Source organism: Microtus oregoni, unplaced genomic scaffold (genome assembly GCF_018167655.1).
Source record: "Microtus oregoni isolate MIOR12 unplaced genomic scaffold, Mior012 000037F_ref0000500, whole genome shotgun sequence".
Classification (NCBI taxonomy): Eukaryota; Metazoa; Chordata; class Mammalia; order Rodentia; family Cricetidae; genus Microtus; species Microtus oregoni.
The window spans coordinates 25,566,213-25,579,867 of NW_024543096.1; the positions used below are offsets into that span (position 1 = coordinate 25,566,213).

A 13,655-nucleotide genomic window follows, 5' to 3' on the forward strand; every position below is an offset into this window, starting at 1 on the left:
TCCCACATCAATTACTAATTTACAAATATCTAATAGGCTCACCTGCAGCCGGATCTTACAGAGGTATTTTCTCAACTGAGATTCCCATCTTTCAAATGACTAGCCTGTATCAACGTGACACAAAACCAGCCAGCACCAGCACTTTCTTTTGATGCAAATGAAGTGTGTAGTTTTGTTTGTAATATTCCCAGAAAAATTCACAGGGATTACACCTGGAAAGGAACAAGAACCCGGAGATCATATACATGGAGGCCTTACGCATGACCTTTTGGTTTTTTAACACTCTTATTGATAAAGGGGGAAAGCAAGGTGAAGGGGCTTCTGTCCTGTGACAGTCTTCTCTCCTCAGGTGAGTAGTATCAGGAACTAGATGGCTGGTAATCAATGACCATTAAAATTCCTCCTCCTTTAACTCATGGCTGCATTTCCCAGACAGCAGAAGAGTGAGTTGCGGAAAACATTTTATTATAGGTGAGCAGTTAGGAAAAATCCCCAAGGAGTTAAGAAGACTTTACTGGGTTGAGGCATGGGCTTGGGGGGAGCTGGTTGGTCCTTTGCCATGCAACTTGCCAGCTCAGCATCTTGACTGGGGTTCCAGACACATCCTCCAGAAGTCCCATCATGCAATGCTTCCAGGCAGCTGTGCTCATTAAACCTGCTATGTAAAGGGGAAGAAAGATTAAGAACAATAAACCAGCACATAAACCAGTGTCCCTAAATATTTTGGTCTATCAGGCCTCCAGCCAGGACATGACTGCCAACAGGACCAAGGACACTCACGGCTTCCAGCCAAGACAAGAAACAGAATGGCTTGTTTTCAAGGTCCCAGTCCCTAAACTCCCCCACTGGTTCCTCTCTCCTGTTCATAAGTTTGAAATAATGTCTCTGTGTAGACAAACTCCACAGTGAATTTTCTTAATTGGACTGGAGCTTTTTTCTCTCAGCTGGTAAGATCCCAGTCGGACTCCAGAGCAAAGGTTCATTTCCCTCCCCTGTCCCCACAGTTGTCCCTGATGTCCTACTGCCAGGATGGATGCTGAAGCTACATAAAGTTCCATTCCTAGAAAAAGCAAAAATTTCTCTGCATTTTAATGACTCTTCCCTCAGCCCAGAAAAAATACATATGTGCTTGCCAAATCTGTTATTTAGCTCTTTAGACTTTCAGATTTGTGTGTTTAATTACTTGCAAATGCAAGTAAGTTTTTCCATTTTGCAGGCCGTTCTGTCCCCTTTTCTTGTTACCATGCAGATTGAAGCCTTCCTCACTCCTGCCAAACATTAACTCATCTCACAGGCACACTTGGAGGTGAACGCTGGTATTTCAGATTCCAAGTGGCCTTCCTGAATTTCATTGCCTGCCAACTCCAGGGGGTTAAATAGGAATGGTCTGCATCTTCTTTGTGTCATATTTCACCTTCATATATGAAAACAAATATTATTTCAAAGTGTGTGTGTGTGTGTGTGTGTGTGTGTGTGTGTGTGTGATGGGGGAGCAAGGAGGACAAGAGAGGAGGGGAAGGGGTGTTGACAGGAGTTTCTGTCCCACCTGGTCCCTCATCTGTTCAGTCTCAAAGAAACACGCAAAGGCCTACATTAATTATAAACTGGTTGGCCTATTATAATACTCAGGCTTCTTATTAACTAACATATATATATATATATATATATATTGTTTGTTTGTTTGTTTGTTTTTCGAGACAGGGTTTCTCTGTGGCTTTGGAGCCTGTCCTGGAACTAGCTCTGTAGACCAGGCTGGTCTCGAACTCACAGAGATCCGCCTGCCTCTGCCTCCCGAATGCTAGGATTAACTCTTATATCTTAACCCATAATTCTTGTCTGTGTTAGCTGCGTGGCTTAGTACCTTTATCAGTGAGCCATTCTCCTCTTGCTTTCTCTGTGTCTGGGTGATGACTGCAGACTGAGCCTTTCCTCTTCCCAGAGTTCTCCTATTCTGATCTCCCCACCTATATTTTCTGCCTGGCCACTGGCCAATCAGCATTTTATTAAACCAATACAAGTGACAAATCTTTACAGGATACAAGACCATTATCCCACCACACGTTAGCCCCCTTAAAAAAAAAAAACAAGGACTCTGAATCTAATCTCCTTTGTTTAGCTTTTTTATTATTATTATCCATAACAACTTGTAACCAACACTCTAAACAAAGACAAACATCCATAATCCATTTTTTTGGGAATTTGGGCATAGTTTTCTAGAATACTTCCTACTAATTGGGGGTGCTGATAATCTTATGGGGACCTAAAGAAAATTAAGAATTATGGTCAAGAATATGGAATATTCTGTGAGGCTGGATCATCTCATCCAACAGTCTTGAGACTGTTCTGAATTTGGAACTCAGAGAAAACTCCAACAGAGATCTTCTGAAATGTTGTATCATATGGGAAATACACTCCTATCAGAGATTCTTCAGGGGGGTTTTGGTTGATCAAACCACATTAGTCTGGAAGGAATCCATAGGTTCTCATCTTCTGTGAAAACAAAAGCAGAACTGCAGAACCTCTTTTCCAAAGCAACATATTCTTAGGCCCAAATTTTAAAGTCAAGATTATATATATATATATATATATATATATATATATATATATATATATATATGTTGGTTTAGCTTAGCAGCTCATGCAATGAGATGTCTCTCTGTCTTAACTCATTCACAGTCAAAAAAATTCAAAGAAAACACAATAATATACATAATCCATACTCTCTGTATATATTCCATCTTTATGTGGCTTATTTTTCTTTATACTCTCTTAATCTATGACTGTCTACTCTGTCTCTTTAAAGATTTTGTTTTATTTTTTTAAAACCATTTACTTTTCTTTTAACTGTTTCTTATCTCTCCCATGCCTACGTACATTTATTCAACACTGTGATCCATTTAGAGGTCTTTTACATCTGAATTTGTCTTTATTGTGTATCTGTAATAATCTTCTGACCAGGAGCACTTTTTTTTTTTTTTTTTTGGTTTTTCGAGACAGGAGCACTTTTAAAATGGTAAGAAGCTTGGTCTCAGTAGCCCTAGATGCTGGCTCCACCTCTCTGAGTCTTTCAACATGGCTGAGGTAGTTTATCACCTGCTCTGGGACTGCTGGGTGGGAGCCATCCTCACCACCTCAACTCTGGGAGAGCAGTACATAAACCCTTTTTATCTGAGTAAAAGCTAAACCTGCCATGCAGCACACTGAGTGGCCTGGAAATCTCTGTGTGTGGAGGCAGGGATCCAGCATGCTCTCCTGCCTGTGTACAACTAGCAGACCCAGTCTGGCCAGTTACCCAGGCAGAGAGTGCTGAGCTGCTGGCATGCTCTCAGCTGCTTTTCTCCTAACCCTGAGCAGGTGTACAGGGACCCGGACCTGAGGTGGGTGGCAGGCCATGCATGTCAGCCTAGTCACTTGGTCGCCATTTGTTGACAGCAGTTTCTGCCCTGCCTGATCCCGCAGTCGTTCAGTCCCAAAGAAACACGAGGAAGCCTATGTTAATTATAAACTGGTTGGCCTATTATCTCAGGCTTCTTATTAACTAACTCTTACATCTTAACCCATAATTCTCGTCTGTGTTAGCCCTGTGGCTTGGTACCTTTTATCAGCGAGGCATTCTCATCTTGCTTCCTCTGTGTCTAGGTGACAACTACAGACTAAACCTTTCCTCTTCCCAGAATTTTCCTATTCTGGTCACCCTACCCATACCTCCTGCCTGGCTACTGGCAGTCAGCATTTTCTTAAACCAATACAAGAGATAAAGCTTTACAGGATACAAGATCATTGTCCCATAGCAAAGGGGAAAGAGACAAGGAGGGGGAAGATCCCCTCTGAGAGCAGTCTGAGCCCCCAGAATCCCAAGGATTTATGAGTCAGCCAATCTAGCATATCAAAGAACTCCAGGCCAATGGGAGACTCTGTTTCAAAAAAAAAATAGAGTGGAGAACAATAGGGGAGATACAACATCCACTTCTAGCCTCCAAACACACAAACATGGATACGCACACTTGTGCACACAAACATGTGCGTGTACACACACACACACATCACAAGCTTGTGTGCATGGTGATACACATCTATATTCCCACAATCTGGAGGAGACAGAGGCAGGAGTTTGAGATCAGTGTGGTCTTCACGGGGAAACCCTATCTCAAATTATTTAATGATTCTCTTATATTGCATTAGTTTTATTCCACTTTGTTTTTTGTCTACTGACTTTATTGCTTTAATGAGACATGCCATGCAAAAAGTTGCACTTGGTGAGATGAGTGGTTCTCATTTATATACATGTATCTACACATAGGGAACCATTACCACAGTGAAAGCTACTAACAAATCCACTGCGTAAATGTTTCCTCGTGCCTCTCATTTTGCCTGGATTTTAATCCAAAGAGAAGGAATGAAGCAGCAAGCTCTTCGCTGCCTTCCCTGCATCAGAAATTCAAATTGCTGAGAAATCTATTTCTGAGCCTTATTGGACTTTTATTTGGACAAGTTGAATAAATACGTGCAATTTGTTGACAATATATTCACAAATGAGAGTACAAGAAATCTGTCTTTAAATTGCATCTTCAAAGAAAACATTTCCATAGTAAACTCTATTTGTCCCAGGAAGTATTAGACTACTTGAAAGACTGAAATTGAAAAGTAAGCAATCATACTTTGTAAGGTCCCTAGTTTTCCTCTCTCGGGTGTGCAGGTTTCTCTGAAGCTAAACAACAGCTTCCTGCTGTAAATGCCACAGCTTTCTCACCGTCTGCCAGCCTGCATGGTGGCAACAAAGCCCTGACCTCACTTTTCATTTTACCACATCTTAGAACTAGTCAGTAATTAGATGTTACTTAAGAACTTCTTGATGCCAATCTTGATGCCCCAGATAAAACAGAGTCAACAGCATTCTGAAATTGTGGTCCAAAGGCCTTCCGTTCCGTGGTCTCCCTTAGCTGGAATCCTAGCTCTGTAGGACTGTTGCTGACACCCTGAGTGCCCCCACAGTAGGAGAAGAATATCTCCAGACTCAGTTTCCCCATCTAGAAAGTGGGATTCATGAAACTGGGTCTCCATGAAGATGAGAGGTACCCCTGGGTGCCAGTTACTATCATAGTGTGTGACTCGTTTCTGGTTATGCCACAGGCTAAACGTGAGAGAGAAAAGCTTTTATTTCAGTGATGCTGGAGGAAGCCTCATCATCATCACTATCAGATGGAGCCAGCCATCAATTTAGGCTATCCGGATATCACCTATGACCAATCAATGAATGACTCTTGCAGCAGAAAAGAAGAAAGTGATACTTACCCCCCAGAGTGGGCTATTCCTTCAAAACCTCAGCTTTTCGAGGGCTGGTGATACAGCTCAGCTGGTGGAGGACATGCTCCACATTTGCCATGCCCTGGATTCAGTTCCCAGTGCCATATAAACTGGGCATGGTAACACAATCCCATAATCCCTGCATTTGAGAAACAGAGTCATGAAGATCCGAAGTTCAGAGTCATACTCAACTACATGCTGAGTTCAAAGCCGTCCTGTAACATGTGAGGCTCTGCCTCTAAACAATGAAGAGTCAGCTCTCTGAAGGGCTCAGAAACCAGCTGTGGATGAGATCACCCACTCATGGGAGGCCCCTGAAGTACTCCTACAAGCTAGAAATCAGAGTATAACCAAATTTACAGTGCTCCCAATAGGGGCTAGGACAGACAAATCCAGCAGAAGGCTCTCTTTGAAACATTTCTCTTAAAATGCTCTTTGACACTGTATAATGCTGAGCCTTGTGCCCATCTGGGTTTAGAGCATTTATCCTAAGAAAATGATCCAAAAGACAATATAAAAAGCAGCAAATGTAGGAAGGTAACTGCATTTTAACTACCCTCAGGCATTCATTGGGGGTCATCCAGAGGCCTCACTTCCAAATCTACAACTGTAATCACCCTCACTTTTGTCTCAGTCCTCACACCTAGCTGTCTGAAAAATGTGTTTGCTATCCTATCATTTTGTTAAATTGGGACATTGTCAGGTGGAAACCCTAACACCTGATTAACATGTTAGCTGCATTCATTGCATGCCTTCGATAAGGAATTTGATAACAGCATATGTCATAATTATATTGTGGAATGCAATAGCATGTTCCAGTGAGCTACACATAATTATATTAAAGCAGTATTTATGGCAATTATATCATTTGTTGAATTGTTGTAATTTCATTAAGTATAGGAGCCTGTAATGGATTAAATTCAGAAATGCTGAAGTTTTACGGTGGCTCTCCTTGGAAAGTATCAAAGAGATATGGGGCTCATGTTGTTCTGCCGAGTCCCAATTAAGGACTAAACACAATAGGAAATTAGATGCCATTCTCCTTGCAAATTCTCTTGGGTTCAATCCCACCTCCATCCCCAAATTCACCTCAGACCCCACTCCCAGCGCAACTCAAACCGAGAACCTTTCCCTTTGACAAGAATCATTCTTTCATGCCCATCTTCCTGGGCTTACACCCCCCACTTCCCAAGTATCCTCAATGCTCCCTGCCTTGGTTTCCACTGAAAAAAAATACCATCTCACTCTCTCAGAGCTCACAGAATCAAACATGAGTGTTTTGTTGTTGTAGCTTTGTTTGTTTGTTGTTATTGTTTGAGACAGTGTCTTGCTATTTATAGCACTGGCTGGCCTGGTACTCACTATGTGGCCTCAAACTTGGGTAATCCACTGCCTCAGCTTCATGGGTGCTGGAATTGTAGGTGTGAGTCATGGTATCCAGCTTATAATAACTTGTTTTTCATGTAGCGTTCTAGCAGGGAAAACAAAGTTATGGCCTTTGAAAAAGCAAGGGCAGTGAACATTCAGTCCCAGGCCCCACTGCCCACCTCTGAGCCAGAATCCGTCTCTGAACTAGATCCACAAGTGATTGAGTCCCTTGCATCTGGATAAGAACTTCACGTGATTCCCTGGAATGTGCAAGCTTGGGACACCCAGAGGTCAACGTGGTCTACAACCTGGTTTGTTTTTCTTATGAGGAAACCAAGCCCCTCAGCTTGTGCAGCTGGTAGTCAGCATAGCGCACTAGATCAAGGCCTTCGTTCTGCTACTAGATAGTGGGATCAACCAAGAGCTTCAGTTGAGCACCAAATGCTTCAAACAAGTGTTGGCTTTCAAGACACTTAACAGCCAACCTGTGAGCTTAAAACACAGTACAACCATACCTTTTAACTCATGTACTTGTCTGTCTGTTTTTCAGACAAAGTCTCACTCAAATTCTAGCCAGACTGGTAGTCAAGGCATCCTCCTGCCCCAGTCTCCTGGATGCTGGGATTATAGATGTGCACCACAAGGCCCATCAAAAGCAAGCAGTTGGTACACAGGATACGAAGGGGGAGGGGAGACACTGGGGACTTAAGGTTTGATTAAACAGGGATGGGAGTAAGTGGACAGGGGAGACAATAGATAGGAAGCGAGTTAACCAAAATAAAGCTGTTACGAGAAACGTATATGGAAATCCACTACTTCTTTAAGCTAGGGTAAAAACATAATCATTTTTAAAAGGAGTTTGAACAGGGTTGTCCACATGGGTGGACAATGTTCCCTCAGAAGACATGGGTTACTAAATGAAAATCTCAGTGCCAGTAAGATATGTCAATATAAATTACTGGTCAGGGTAGCCCAAGACTTCCTCAAAATAACACAGGCTATTGCCATTGGCCTTGTTTTCCCACTTGGATGGTAAGAACTATACGGTAAGTCCTTATTGCAGAAGACACAATATACTTTGGTTACAGGACAAAGAGGAATCAAGCTGAAACTGACCTGAGAACGTCCTCCCTTCTTGCTAGCCTTCATAGAACTAGAACATGCTATAAAGTCACCAGAGAACAAAAGGCACCAATGGTGTTAACTAGACTCAAACCCTGCGTTCTATAATTAACCTGCCAGGCAAGATGTGTCTATGGTACAATAATGGCATGACTACTATTGGAGTAACCAACTGCTTTCTGCTCTGTAGGAGGGAATTCATGCCTCCTACTGTAAGCTGTCTTACTAAATGAACATGTTGTTGAGCTGCCTCCTACATAGTAATGCTTATACCCATAGATGAGTACCAATCGCCGCCCTAGACAGTGGTGCTTCTCTCCGTCGTGGGCAACAGTTACTGCTATAGTGGTATATTATCTGTGTTTTAATAAATAAAGCTTGCCTAAAGATCAGAAAAGCAAAGCAGCTAAGCCACTAGAGAGATCTTACCTCAACCAAAGCTCAGACAAACATAGGGGTGATCCTGCAATGCTCTCCACCAACCTCAGACTCCATTGAGTTCCTGTCTCTTCCCCCTTTATGTTCCTCTCCCTGCCCAGCCATATTGCTCCTGTCTCCACCTCCCTCGTGCTGGCATTAAAAGCATGTGATCCCAATGTTAGGGCATCCATCTTTGGCCTATAGGCCTAGCATATCCTACAGATGTGTGAAGCAGGATATTCTGAAAGGCTGACCCTCTTTGTCTTGACAAGTTTGGCAATCACTTTCTTTTGTGTCCTTCTTGTCCAGTAAGGACAGATACAGTCAACCATTGAGACAAGGGCATTTTCTTGCCCAGTGGCTTACTTGGTCACAAAGAAAGCAAACTCAATGTGGAGTTTCTTTGATGTCCATTATCTTCTCCGAAGTAGATTGGTGCTACCAGTAGCAGACATTCCTCATTGTCATACAAAAGAACTTATGTTATTAAAAATGCTTAAATGCCATTATTCTTTTTTTGATAGTATCTGTAGCTTTTCTTCTCCTGTAAAAACAAAAGCAAAATTCCTTCCTCAACGTAATAAATATCCTGGTTTCCATTCTAAAGTCAGTACATCTTTAAGTATATCAGCTGATTTAATTCCATAGTTTTTTTTTATTCTACTATCCAATGTCTCTCTGTAGCTGATGTTCCTTCCTCATTAGCACTTAGAAAATTCAAAGTTAATTAATCATTATGCAATCCACTTTGGGGGTCTTTATTATTCCTTTCAGTTTATTTAACATATCCTTTAGAATTCAATTTGGTCTTTCTATAACTGTCTGCCCTGTAGGATTATGTGGTATACCTGTAATATACCTTATAATAAACAAAAAAAAATCTGTTTCATTTTCTTAGAGACATAAAGCTTGAGTATTGTATGTCTATATTTGTGCAGGTATACCCATGATGGCCACAATTTCTAGCAAATGTGTGATTACTGAATCAACCTTTTCCGAACTCAAAGCAGTTGTCCATTGAAAACGTAAATAGGTATCAAGGGTGTGGTGTTCCAAACTCTAAAAAATGGAACACATCCATCTGCCAGATTCCATTCCTTTGAATACTTACTGGGGTACTTCCTGCAGGTAGTAGCATTTGGTTGTATAAAGAATAAGTAGGACTTTCCTTATAATTCCCTTGGCTTGTTGCCACATGATGGAAAAATCTTTTTTTTTTTTAAATCTTTACTATTGAAATTATGCTTATTGTGAAATTCTGAGGGCCTCAGCACATTTTCAATCAATAATTTATTAATTTCTGCATTATCTTGTGCTAAAGGACCTGGCAGACCCATCTAGGATCAGACTGTGCTATGTATAGGTGATGTTTCCTGATTGTATCTTATAACTGAATAAATAATAAAGTCAATTCAGTATCATCTGGTATAAATTCAGCTGTTTCAATATGCAGACTAACTCTTTCTGCATATTGCAAATCAGTAGCTATGTTGAGAGGTTCTTTAAAATCCCTAAGTACCATGAAAATAGCATATAATTCTGACTTTTGGACAGAATTATAAGGGCTTTTTTCAACTTAAATTTTCTGATTTGTAACCTGCCTTTCCTGATTGATTTGCACCAGTATAGAATGTAGGGGCTCCAGTTATTGGTGTGTCCCATACTATGTGAGGAATAATCCAATTAATTATCTTTATAAATTGAATTACCTTGCTTTTTGGATAGTTGTTGTTAATCTCTCCAAAAAAATTACTATAAGCTCTTAGCCAGGGTTCACTTTCTCCTTCAGCTGATAATTTCCTGGGACTATTTAAGTCCTTGTCATCATCTAAGGTTTTGTTTATATTAGTCAGGTCATCAGGACCTATCCCAGTCATGTGCCATAGATGGGAAAGATCTCCTAGCAATCTTTGGAAGTCATTAAGAGTCTGAAATCAGTCTCTCCTAATTTGTACCTTTTGGGGTCTAATTTTTTTGTAACCTCAGTTCACTTACTGGTCACTTCTAAAAGAAAGTAATGCATTTAGAAGGGATGGGAACAGAAAGATGGCTCAGAGGTTCAGAGCACTGGCTGCTCTTCTAGAGGACCTGAGTTCAATTCCCAGCACTCATGTGGTTACTCACAACCATCTGTGACTTCAGTTCCAAGGCATCTGATGCCCTCTTCTGGTCTCCATGGGTACTACATGCACATGGTGCACAAACATACATGCAGGCAAAGCACTCATAAACACAAAATTTTAATAATAATGATAGCAATAATTATAATAAAAGGTATCACTGGAAAGAAGGATGCCAACCAAATTGGCCAACCAAATCATTTTCATTTAATTCCACTAAGAGCAATTTTGGTAGAGTTTTAGCTGGGACTGGTGGCATACACCTGTATTCTCAGCACTTAGAAAAGCTGAGGCAGGAAGGTCATGAGTTCAAAGCTAGCCTGGTACTCATTAAAAAAAGGTTTTAAATGAAAAGCTTGTGGATTCCCATGACCTTATCTCATTGGACATACATACAAAGAGGCTAGCACAAGCAAACGTGAGAGCAGGTAAGAGTAGGAATTCCATAATTCTTTCCATTCTGCCTCTATTAATCTATAAAAGATCAAAAAAAGAGTTTTCGAACATTTCGTTTAACTTGGAAAATTTTCTCTAATTTTATTTTACTATATCCATTGGGTTTAATTTCTAACTTCTGATCAGTTTGTTTAAGCTGTGTAAGCATATCCTGATTGGCTGCAAAGACAGACTGTGTAATTATCATACATATACCCTGTGAGGAAGTGCCCTCAGACTAACTCACCCAGAGGCTGAGAAAAATCAGAAGCCTTGTTTTCTTCTATGCCTTTCCATTGCAACATCACTGTCAAGCCTTAAAAACACACTGGAAATAACCCAGATTACACTTAGGTGACCAGGAGTCCCTTGGATTTGCAGTTTGGAGACCAGCTGGGGAAGAAAGATAGCTATCGTCTCTTGGAGATGAACCCTCTTTCTGGAGTGAATGTCGCTGATGTCCACATCACGTCTCTTCGGACACCCCACTTCAGTAGTTCAAGCTGAGGGCTTAGAATGACTGCTGCCTGGCTCTCCAATCATCCCTCTGGGAACTGACCGGACCCCACCCGCATGGGCTCGGAGTAAGCCGAAAGCCCTCTCCTCCTCCCTTCCTCTGCATAACTTTGTCCCTCTTCATCAATAACTAGCCCTGCCTGGCTATCCTGATGTGACATGTGGGAAAACACCAGCAGCTGATTAGGAACACGCCTGTGAAAACTCGGGGGAAGCTACAAGTTTCGATTACATTAATGAACACGCAAATGCAATCAAAGCAGAGGGGTAAGCACTGTGTCAAGTTTGCACAAGAGGAGAATTGCATTTCCCATGCATGCGAGCAACTCCCTAGTAACTTGCAGAATCCAAGACTAAAAATAAGCATGCAAGAAAACCATGAAAACGCTTATTATTTGAGTTCCATTAGAATTCTATGAGAATGCCCTCATCAAATGGTTTGTGCTGTTCTAATTCCCTTTCATCAGATTCAAATTACTCTACCTCTAGGTTACATAGGTTAAGCAAATGTTCAAACTTTTTATTGATTTTTAAAAGGTTTAATACCGACTTGAAGATGTCTACTAAATACCTTCCCATCTTAAAGTAATCAATTTGTTCACACAATATTTCATAGACCCAGAGGGGAAAAAAAATCTCGCAAGGCAAGAGCTTTAAATCTCAAAATGTTTTATGGTTTAACAGCTGTCTATAGCGTTGAAAAAGATGATGCTGGAATCAGCTAAAATTCAATACCTGTTCTTTAAAGTGTGCTAACTGCAGTGGGGAAAGCCTGGCACTCACGGTCAGCGTGCAATTCCAGTGCTTCAGCTCCGGGAAATCGCCCACGGAGAAGGCACGGCTTCATGAATTCAATTTTCCCGTCCATCCGTAAGTGGCTGTATTTCTTCAAGTAGCTTTGATCCTTCTGGGCATTAATGGTGACTGATTGCGCCCTGCTTGGGATTTCCTGGTGCGTTTCCTCCAGCACATCCGTCTGAGCCGTGTTCTTTCCTAATGGGAAAATAAAATTGAGACAAGTAAGTGAGGCCACTGATTTCATTTAAAACCTCAAGGAAAAATAGAGGTAGCCTGTGTGCCCCGCCTGTACCCTTGCTAAGTACAAGAGTTTGTAATATTCAAGAGCCTTCAAAACACCACATGTTAACTGGGTCTCTGCAAAAGGAAGACACACCAAGCACCACAGAGGGTCCTGTTAGTTAAGAGAACATTTTGTAAATTGACCATCGGTAGAGAATTCTTCTGGAAAGGGTAAACTTGGCCCCTGGTTGATTTCTTTGGTGTCTTTGTTGTAGATTGTTATTTGCCTGGCTTTTGTTTCTTTCTTTCTCTTGGTACTGAACCCTGCATCACTCAGAGAATTTATCTTTCACATGAACATAGGAGAAACAACATACCACGAATTCACTAGAACTTGGTTTTCTTGAGTCTGGGAAAACGGTAGATTTTCGCCCCGTGAACACCCATGAGCCACCAAAATTAGACACTAGCAGTCTAGAAAAGGTGGAGGTTTCCCTTCCGCATCGTCTCCTTCCCGCTGAAGGAGCTCAAGCTGGTGGAAGAACTCAGAGGCGAATCTCCAAGGGTTTGTCTGCTGTCTGCTGCGATCACCTCAGGCCTTCCTCAGACACCAGCAGCCGCATTCCTGAAACCCCAGGGGGCAATCACCTTCCATGATGGTGACTGTCATGTCTTCCTAACCTTATCCTCTGTGTTGGTTAGAGAAAGCAGGGGTTAACAAGGGTCTCTCAGTTTATATAGCTGTGCTTTCCATTCTCCTGCTTGATTCAACATTATATCACAATTATGGAGTAAGGTAAGAGAAAAAAACTGATGAGGGGAACAGTCCATCTTATCTAGAGATGAAGATATTTTTCATTTCTCTTTTTATCCCAATTGTATCACTCTGGGTTGTTTCAAGGAAAAGAATATATATCACGATTTAGTATATAACATATAGTAGTATATAATACATATATTTAAATTAATTTATGTTAAAATAATAATATTTGTCTTACATCTGAGAGGCTAAGAACCTCAGTCCTCAAGGCTAGCTGCCTCACTCGTCCCACCAGAAGGCACTACCCACACTGGGAGTGGGTCTCCCCACTTTCATCTGAGGCTCCCTACTCAGGCCATTTTAATCTGTGGTGAGTGGACATTAAAACTAACCACTGTATTAGCCATTTACTCTACTTCTGTATGCTCCACATGCGGGGCTGTGACCAGTTCTGTAAGTATAAGAGCTAGATAAAGCAGACTCGAAAAGCTCAGGAAGTATGGTTTGCGATGGGAAGAGGTAAGGAGAAGGAACAAGAGATGGCTTCAGGGAGAGGCTCCCCCTGAAAATGGTTGGTGTTTGGCCACATG

At 41.5% G+C, this 13,655-nt stretch overlaps 1 long non-coding RNA gene across 2 annotated transcripts in view; it reads right to left on the reverse strand.

The window, feature by feature from the left end:
- Positions 1-488: 488 nt before the first annotated feature.
- LOC121433272 overlaps positions 489-13,655 on the reverse strand; it is a 55,465-nt gene continuing 42,298 nt past the window's right edge. For both annotated transcript variants that reach the window (XR_005972298.1, XR_005972299.1), the window contains exons 3-5: positions 12,021-12,278; positions 5,293-5,443; positions 489-658 (exon numbers count right to left, since the gene is read on the reverse strand). This is a non-coding gene — a long non-coding RNA (uncharacterized LOC121433272). The remainder of the gene's footprint in view (positions 659-5,292; positions 5,444-12,020; positions 12,279-13,655) is intronic.